Source organism: Micrasema longulum, unplaced genomic scaffold, assembly GCF_059751315.1.
Source record: "Micrasema longulum isolate JH-2025_06_02 unplaced genomic scaffold, ASM5975131v1 h1tg000654l, whole genome shotgun sequence".
In the NCBI taxonomy this organism is placed as follows: domain Eukaryota; kingdom Metazoa; phylum Arthropoda; class Insecta; order Trichoptera; family Brachycentridae; genus Micrasema; species Micrasema longulum.
The window spans coordinates 352,420-361,974 of NW_028277850.1; the positions used below are offsets into that span (position 1 = coordinate 352,420).

Consider the following 9,555-nt stretch of genomic DNA (forward strand, 5'->3'; position numbering starts at 1 on the left):
CTTTTTTCATTTTTATTAATAATTGGAGTTGCCACGTTTTTGCGCGAGCGTGTCTTTCCTCGGGCACCGCCCCCTCCACAACCCCCCCCCCCCCCCCACAGCGGGAAGATGACAGTTGTACTTTATGCGATTTAATAAAAGTTAGCGGACGCAGTACCTACATTATTACCTACCGTAACAGAAAATATTTCTAGAACACGAGAGGACGTCCAGAGTATCTAGGGAGACTAGGAGATATGCTGGAGACAGGGTAGGAACCTAGGAAATTTCTAAAGAGCTTGACCACCGCATGCGGCACACCGCATTTGAAGACCTTAGCGTCCTCGGCGGCGCCTACAAACAAGGCAAAATTACTCGTTGCCGAACGAGAAAAGCTTCCCGAGGGGCTTTCTGTAGTCTGTAGCTCTATCACAAATGTCTATCGACGTGATAACATTTTCTCACCGTGGTTGTTTATCGTATTCGCGATCACAATGGAACATCCGTGAACACCTAATATTAAATGTCAAAATATTAACGTTTCGCGACGTATAATCCTGCTGCGCAATCACATATTTGAATTTCACCGGTGTAAATGTGTAAAATATTCTAAAACTGCTAATTTATTTATTTATTTAGTATTATTTATCATGCCACATATTGCATCTAGCCGGCGGTTGGCGAGTCAAATCTCAAGAAAAGCAGTCGCCATGGTAATTGAATTGAATTTTCACATTTTTGTATTAGATACTCCTAACTATTTTGCAAATGCAATATATTGTATTATTTTTTATGGTAAGCGCCGATTTTTCGCCAATGAACTGTATTTTTTTACGAGGAAAACAAAAAACAAACCAACACGACCGTTGACTTAGAGATTACACACGTGTTGACTTATGACTGCGATAACTTAAGCATGTTCATTATTGTTCATTGTGATCGCTCAAATGCTTGTATGTTTTTCAGCACGTCGATAGTTATTTGTGATTGAGCTACTGGGGTGATATTTTAAACGCTTTCGCGGCCGTAGAAAAAGCTTTTGTATGTAAATACGTGAGATAAAAGTGTTTATTATTGACACGAGAGCGGTTCAGAATGAGCCCGCTGAGCCCTAAAAAAATATGACAAACGCTTAGTCATGCCCAACGCGTATTTAGCCGTTTTTCGACCGCCAGCCAGGTGCGACGTTTAAAATCGAAACGAAAATGGCTATTTGTGTCATGAAAGCGTGTAAAGACCTTTCAGATAAACATTGTGAAAAGGATTGTGTAACATTTTATTACTACATATTTGTTCGTGAGAGATTAACAAAGCTTAAAAAAATTCATATTCAAATATAAATGTATTTTTTTGTAAACGTCAAACGGGAGAAATAAATAAGACCAGAGCCGTCGCTACCCTTCCACTGGCCATTCTAAAACAGTTCGTACGGAGCAACCTCTTCACGTTATTTTGCCTGTTCCAAAGACACTCTCATTCAGATATCTTTAAAAAAATTAAACCCATCAAGCCCAAAATAATAGAAGATAGTTCATAAATCCATCATATTCCCAAAATCACCCTATTCAAGACAAGAACAGAATAGCTTCAACCTATTAACAACAAAATGTGAAAAATCCAACCCTTCATACGAGGACAACGACCTTAAGAGGAAACGCGGTCTGACTTTTCTTCGTACAAACGTATTCCCGTATTTTCTCACTAGAGCAGTGATACTATGGATATTTATAACTGGCGTGTTTCTATCGTTTTGCTTTTTGATAAATTGTTTCTTATCTAGGACCATCCAGTAACTTGTAGGGTTCAAAAATAATATTTCAAATATCTGCCTTCTAATAACATAAAAAATGATAAATTAAACCGCTCATACACGCGATTGTGTAATATTCATGTAACAGGGTGAATTGAACAGGAATGTTGCGTCTCCAAAAACGAAATAATACGGACCAAAATGGACACCAAGTCGTTGGAACAATAGGCATAATCCCCTAGTAACTACACACGTGCGTTTCCAGAAATTATGAAGCAGCCAGTGGACCACATGGAGACGGTATCTACCTACTGTCTATAAAAGCTTCTCTTCGGACATCTGTCTCCCTTCGTTAACCATGGAGTTGAAACAGTGTTTTATTTATTTAGTTTTTTATTGCTTACTTCTTGGCATGAACACTTGACAAATTTACTACTATGCTCTATTTTTTGTAAATTTATTAATATCATTTTAATTTTGCTAGAATTCCACTCGTCCACGCGCTTTGTAGCTGCACGATGATTGATTATCTAGCTTTCATAAATCAACTTTAAAATACAAAAAAAATGTAAATGGGGTCTAGAATTCCAATTGTCTATACGCTTAGTAGCTGCAAGACGTGTTGTAACTCCTTTTTATTATTTATATTATTTTATTTTTTTTAAATATCATTAATACAATAAATTTATTTGTCAATTTTTAAAATGTGTAAGTGGGGGCTAAATTTCTAACTGTCTATGCGCTCTGTAGCTGCAAATCTAGCTTCTATCTGTTATATTTTTTTATTGATCTTATCCATGTCCATGCGCTCTGAAGCTGCAAGACGTACTGGGATATTTATTAATTGTACAGCGCCCTTGAGGTGATTTTCACAAAAATTGCGCTATATAAATTATCCAACTATATAACTTTATATTATAGTCTATAATCGATGACACACACGTGCTCAAACGTTTCACCTGAAATAGTGTGATGACTGAAGAAAGCAATGTCATTATTTTCTATACAATTCAATACAACATAAGTCGCACATAAATCTGCAGCACATTCACATCGTCCCTACCATGAATAAATGAACTACAAAGAAACAACTTCTGTAAAGAGACCACAGGACGCAACGCCAGTCAGTCAGCCCAACGCGTTTAGTTTACTTCAGTCTAGCTCGACGAAGTGACTCAGTTTCAGCATGTAGTTCAAGTGCAGTCTCTTCAGCCCATCGTCGTCTCTACGCTCGCGCTACACAACCAAGTGCCGTATCTTATTCGCCATGTAATAAATACGCATTAAACAGCAACCTCGTGTTTTCTCTGTCAATCTCTCACTGGAGTAGGAACTTCAATCCTCAATAACCTATTTCCTACTTGGAACGAAAAGGCTGACGAAAAGGCTAGAGAGGCTACGCTCTAGAAGACAGGCCCCGATTTCGCCGATTTGCCGCTCTGCTTTGCCAAAAGGAAAATAAGAAGCAGGATTATTTAACTCTGGAACGATCGTTTTTTGAGTGAGACTACCGGAAGTATAACTAAAATGTTTTTCCCTACCATTTTCCATGCCTATGATTTCAGGAGAATGCAGAATACTGGCTACGAGCTCACCCAGATGCTTACGGGTCATGGTGGGTTCATGAGCTATCTGCATTGGTTCAAGCTCTCCGAGATCGACAGCTGCCCATGCGACTATGAAATTCCTCAGGATGTCTCTCACCTATGGATTCATTGCCATCGGTGATAGGTAATAAAGAACTCACACGAGAGGTAGTATCATACATGGTCAATATAGTGCAGGCAATTGGTAAAATAAACCAAAAAAAGAAACAATATGCCGAACACTCCTCTAGTGGACCGGAAGGCCTGTTGACTACTGCCAACAGGCCGGCTTCTCCTGAAGAGTTTTAAGAGATTTCCTCTCCACATGAGCAAATGCTGAGAAGTTCCTGATTAACCCACATTAGTATATCCCTCCTGATCCCAACGTTTAGATAAATTTAAAGAAATTTAATTGCAAAAAATCCACTTTTTTAAATATATACGCCATACGTGCCCATGGAAGTTAACTACCTATAGGCAAAATTGTGAACGTTACACAGCATGTAAAGTAATCACAAAACCGAGCTGATGACAGATTATAAGCCTTGTCAATACTTCGACTTCCACATCCTCAACAGCAGCTTGCCCACCACATACCGCACACCGCATCTGAGGATATAAGTCTCCTCGGCTGTGCCCACATACACGGAAAAGTTGCTCGTTGCCAAACGAGAAAAGCTGCTCGAAGGAGCTGTCTGTAATCTGGAAGCCTTAGCATCTTTGTGCTGAAAGTACATAATATGCACTTCGTTGGATTGAGCAAAGAGGAAAGTGAATTCTTCACCCACTGGGATCAAATTAATTGGACATGATCGATTCGCCGAAATAAAAACCTCTCATCACATCCTCGCTTCATCTCTGTTGAAAATACAAATTGAATGAATGTTACACAGTGTGTAAAGTTATCACTTAACCCAGCCGATAACAGATCATTCCGACAATAGATATCGCTAGTTTTCTCCATACTTTCATTGTCTATAGTGGGCCAACACACATGCGAAAGTAATATTCGCACGCTGATAATATGATTCATAGAGACATTTTTTTATTTATTGTTGGTTTAGTCTAATAGTCTATTAACAAATAAAAAAAAATCAAAACCACACTTCCTCTCAATTGAACTTTTTTATTAAAATACTGTTATTTAAATCTTTATCTTTAAGGATCTACGATGCGAATGTTGATGGATGCAGAAAACGAGAAAGACCGAGAAAGACATGGCACGACCAAGTCCATCAAATACTTGAAGATGGGCATGTCTAAAGAAGGAATAATCGGCGTGCGTGTATGAGAAGATGTATGAATGTATAGGAAGCGAGATCTGTATGCAAAGATAGAGTGATATGGCGTTCTATCCTCTCTGCCTACCCCTACAGATAACGGCGTGATGGTTTGTTTGTTTAAATCTTTATTTTGGTTATTAATATGCAAGACATTTAAGAAAGAACGGCTGAAAGGATCTACGGTGCGAATGTTGATGGACGCAGAAAACAATGAAAACCGAGAAAGACATGGCACGATCAATTCTATCACTTCGAATAAATCATATTAGTTGATCCAGAGAATGCGTATCTTGAACTAAATTGCAAGAACGAAGAACATCGGCCGATCTTATGACTTTATATAAAATAATAAAACCAATGTTTGATACCCCTGATCTACTGAAATTGATTTCATTCTATGTACCACCTAGATTAAGCAGAACATCTACAATATTTTATTGTCAAAATTGTCGAACGGTAGCTCAATATAACTCACCTATTGTTAGATTACAGAATACCGGGAATGAATATGCATCACATTTTGATATATTTAGTTTATCTCTGCCTAACTTAAAAAATAAAGTGACCAACATATTTTTATCAAAAAGAGCAAATCATCTTCAGAAGATTGGGTTGGAATAGTTATAATTTGATTGATTAATGTATTTTGTTATAGTATAATTTCTTTAAAATATGTATGTATTTCAAGTAATTAATAATGTGTACAGTACGAGTATATTAATATTTCATACTCGATTTTTTTTATTTTTAATATTTTTATTTCTAAGCACTCTTTATACCACATATATGTAAATGGCAGAAATGCCGTATATAAATAAATAAATAAATAATATAAATTTTAATATTTTACCGTTTTTTTATTTTTTTATTATTAATTTAGGGTGTTCTTTAAACCCTGTCACATCCGAAACTACAATGATCAATATGGGCAAGAAGACATATGAGCATATTTAAAAACATTTTTAGAACAAATATTTAAAAAAAAAATAAACTATCAAAAAAAGCAAATGGTTGCTTACTTCTGCAGGGGAGAAACGAGGAGGGGGAGGGGAGAATCTGACACTGCGCCGCGCTCCTCTCACTTCTCCCCTGCAGAAGTAAGCAACCATTTGTTTTTTTAATATTTTATTTTTTTTAATTTTCTTTGTTCTAAACATATTTTTAAATATGCTTATTTGTCTTCTTGCCCATATTGATCATTGTGGTTTCGGATGTGAGAGGGTTTAAAGAACACCCTGTATAATGAGTTAGTTAGATATACAAAAATTAAAAAAACAATATTAAAACATGGTTATAAAAATATAAACATGCATTTATGTATGTATTCAGCATATTTAAGGTATTCTCCATCCCTGTTGTAATTTGTTAATCTTAATGACTCCCGAGGGAGTGAAATACAGTATTTTGTCTACAAACATTTCGACAAACTCAAACATTGTAATAAAAAGTACTGGTCGATTAAGAAGTTTAAAAAAAATAAATTAAAAAACACCTCACTGGACATAACCCGTGTCGAGGCATTCATTTACATTATTTTTATATTATGTTCTATGTTTTGTTAATTTAAAAAACTTTTTCATGCTTGTAATTATGTCATTTTTTAACATTTAATCTCATACTCATTTAGCTTTCATTATGTACCTACACGTAACTTTTAAACATTTTTTTATTATTTATATGCCTTCTTTTATATATTGTATTAAGTATAGCTAATTTTGAATTTTTTGAAACTTTTTCATACTCATACTAATTTGAAGTGTATCATAATTTCTATTCTGCTTTTGTAAATAATATTATAGTTAAAAATATAAATACGTCTGTAAATAAATATTGTTATCTGCATGTCCCTAAATGAGTTTTTTACAAAAATGCCTTGGGAATATTACATAATATTATACATAAAATGTTATTTATTATATCTAATATATTATTTATGTGTCGGCCTCGTGGTGTAATGATCAGCGAGTTTGCCTACCATTCAAGGGGTCTCGGGTTCGATTCCCGACATGGTTAATATGAAATATTTATTTAAAAGGGCATTTTCACACTTTTCATAGTCCCTAGACTGGTACCTGTGGCGTAAGACTGATCATCTTACCTTCATGTGACCAAAAATGTTCAAGATACGCTGCGATTGGTGTACCAATGCAGTGCCCTATGCACCATTAGGTGCGGAAAGGAAATGATGATGAAAATATGTTTAAAATTTCAATTAAAAAAAAACAAAATTGAAAAAATACTTGAAGATGGGCATGTCAGGAATAGGAATAATCGGCGTGCGTGCATGAGAATGTGTATGAATGTAGAGGAAGCGAGGTCTGTACGCAAAGTGATGTGGCATTCTATCGGAGAAACGGCGTGATGGTTTGTTTGAATGATCAAAGTTGAAAAAATAGTAGACTGGACAAAAAAAAACGCTGCACCCAGCTTAGTAGATGATGCATTTATTTATTTTTATTTATTTATTTAATCCAATATAAAATACAAAATGTTTATACAATAGGTACTTTCAGTATAATTTTATTTTAATTCATGGATGTAACACTCCACTGGCTCCATTTAAGGTTTACACTTGTCATTATTTGTAATAATTAAAATTTTCATTGTTTAGCGTTAGTTTATTTCAAGCCTTAACAAAGGAACGGTCATTTTCTGAAACCGGTCGGCAGATTAAATATTTGTAGTGATTTTACAGTATGAAAATAGTAAGTACATACATTATTTAACCATTAAAGCATTTTAAAATACGTCGAACGCATTTTTTCGATGCTCGGGTTCAATGGAATGTTCCTAATTCAAATAAATTAGCGGGATAAACTTTATGGCAAGCAACTGACATGTGTTTACGAATTGTCAGTTGAATGACAAATTACCTTAACCTCACGGTACTAAAAAGGACCTCGGCGAAGTGGGAAAAGCGACCTTATTCCATCTGTCCGTTCGGGCCACAATTGCTCGCATAGTTTTGCCCTAGTAGCGAAGTAATATGTCTCCCGGCGAATAGCGTAGTTGACAGTTAGTAAACAAACAGAAAATCGTGTTTTGACACGAGGATAATGATTGCTTTAAAGGAGACGAGAATTATTTATAACAATTGCATTTTTCTGCAGGGGTTCGCGGATCGATTGTGACCTTTGAATAATTACGTAAATACATTTAGCGCTGTTTTAAATGTTACTTACGGTTTGTTTCTCTCGTAATCCGATCATTGCAGCGGTGCTCGTCTTCGGCTGGATGTCTCTTCGCGAGAGGTGCCCGGAAGTCACAGGAGGTCGCGACAAAACAAGGTTAAAAAAAGAAATCACTAAAAACAGCTAGGAAAGGGTTTTGTATACACTTTTGGACGGTATTCGCGAATTTTGACAGCGGGGATGGCGGATTTTTCGTTTTTGGAGATGGTTTTTCGACCCCGCGAGCCCGCACGCACTATCACCTCGCTAAATAACAAATGATTTTTCATCCGCGATGTCTAGACCGAGTACTTTTCGACGTCTGTCAATATTCGTCAAATCTCGAAATGGCGACTCCCCTGTACATCTCCGCCGCCGGCGCTACGACGTACGTCCCGCGCGATAACAATATATAACAGCGGCCATAAAATAAATCTCCTCCGGGGCGGCTGTCGGTGATAGATTCTTACGGCGATGGCTAAGCCACGCCCTACGGCGTAAACGTTTTGCTAAATTATGTATAATTTAGCGGCAATCAGTCATCTTAGTTTTTTTAGGATATTTTTTTCTGGCGCGATTGAAGTCAATTAGCGACTTGTAGTTGGATGGGCGTTAATCGTGACCGAATAATCGTGATAATTCCATGTTTACCATGACCCCATGTTCCTGCGCATGTAGGCTAGACCTGCCCAGCACTCAATAACTGTCGCAGTTTTGAATGTTTTGCTCATTTTGTGCAATGTCCCGATGCGATGTGCTGACATTGCGTTATCGCTATTTTTAAAATTATTTTTTGAGCTCGAATTCACAGGATCGCTACGTCTAAAGAAAAATAAAATTCCTAAAATATTGTGCCCATCTTCGACGTGAAAAAATGCCGTTTTATTGTCCCTAACAGATTGTACTTTTGTAAAAACGGTATAATAGCGACATCTATTGTTCACATTGAAAACCATGGAGCGAGTTAACGTAGAGCACTTTATGTACGTTATTCTATAAGTTTTACCATCCGGAACGAAAACTAATTTAATACTTAGAATTATTTTTACACTACATAAAAATCAAAATCACGTTACGATAATAACTAAAATTTGATGCACTTAATTCGTGATTTTTAAAAAGGGAAGGGAGATGGTTGATCAAAAGGGGAAATATCATAGTTCAAGTCAACAAAAATATAAACAATAAAAACGCGCGATAAAAAGTGAATCAAAGTGTCAAAATATAGCAACATTGTGCGATGTTTTAAAAACATATTTTTCAATTTTATTTTCATGAATTATATTCGATGCAAGAAACATTACAAAAATATTATTTTTACGATTTGGTTCTACACTTGGGTAGCGTAAATGTATTAACTATCTACCCTGATATTGTTATATTTTAAATTGTGTTTATTTATGATTATCCATTGAAATAAAGTGTATTTTAATTTTACCTTAAGAGTGACCATTGATGTACACATATAAGAATGTTTATGACTAGCATAGATACGGGCGAATTTTACAGGAGAGTGAAAAATATATTTTTTTGTGGGACTCTGTGTTCACGTTATTGATAAAATGTAATGTATATTTTTGAATACAATACAGAAAAGAACAAAGTGTCAGTACTTTAAATATTTTTAAAACCCTTTTTTCGATCTGACAAAAACGAGCATGTTACAGCTTGTCACATTTTGATTATTTTTTGCCAGCTGTTTATAGGACACGGAGTCACTTTTTGTTACTTTCGAATATTCCATTTTATAGAACTCATCCAGGAGAAAAAAATAACATCTAACGCAT

At 35.7% G+C, this 9,555-nt stretch overlaps 1 protein-coding gene across 1 annotated transcript in view; it reads right to left on the bottom strand.

Moving 5' to 3' along the window:
- Positions 1-8,139, bottom strand: part of LOC148279886 (homeobox protein PKNOX1-like) — a 78,409-nt gene extending 70,270 nt beyond the window's left edge. The window contains exon 1 of the mRNA XM_088229250.1: positions 7,781-8,139. The gene's annotated coding sequence lies outside the window, so the exon portion shown is untranslated. The remainder of the gene's footprint in view (positions 1-7,780) is intronic.
- Between the last annotated feature and the right edge of the window lie 1,416 nt (positions 8,140-9,555).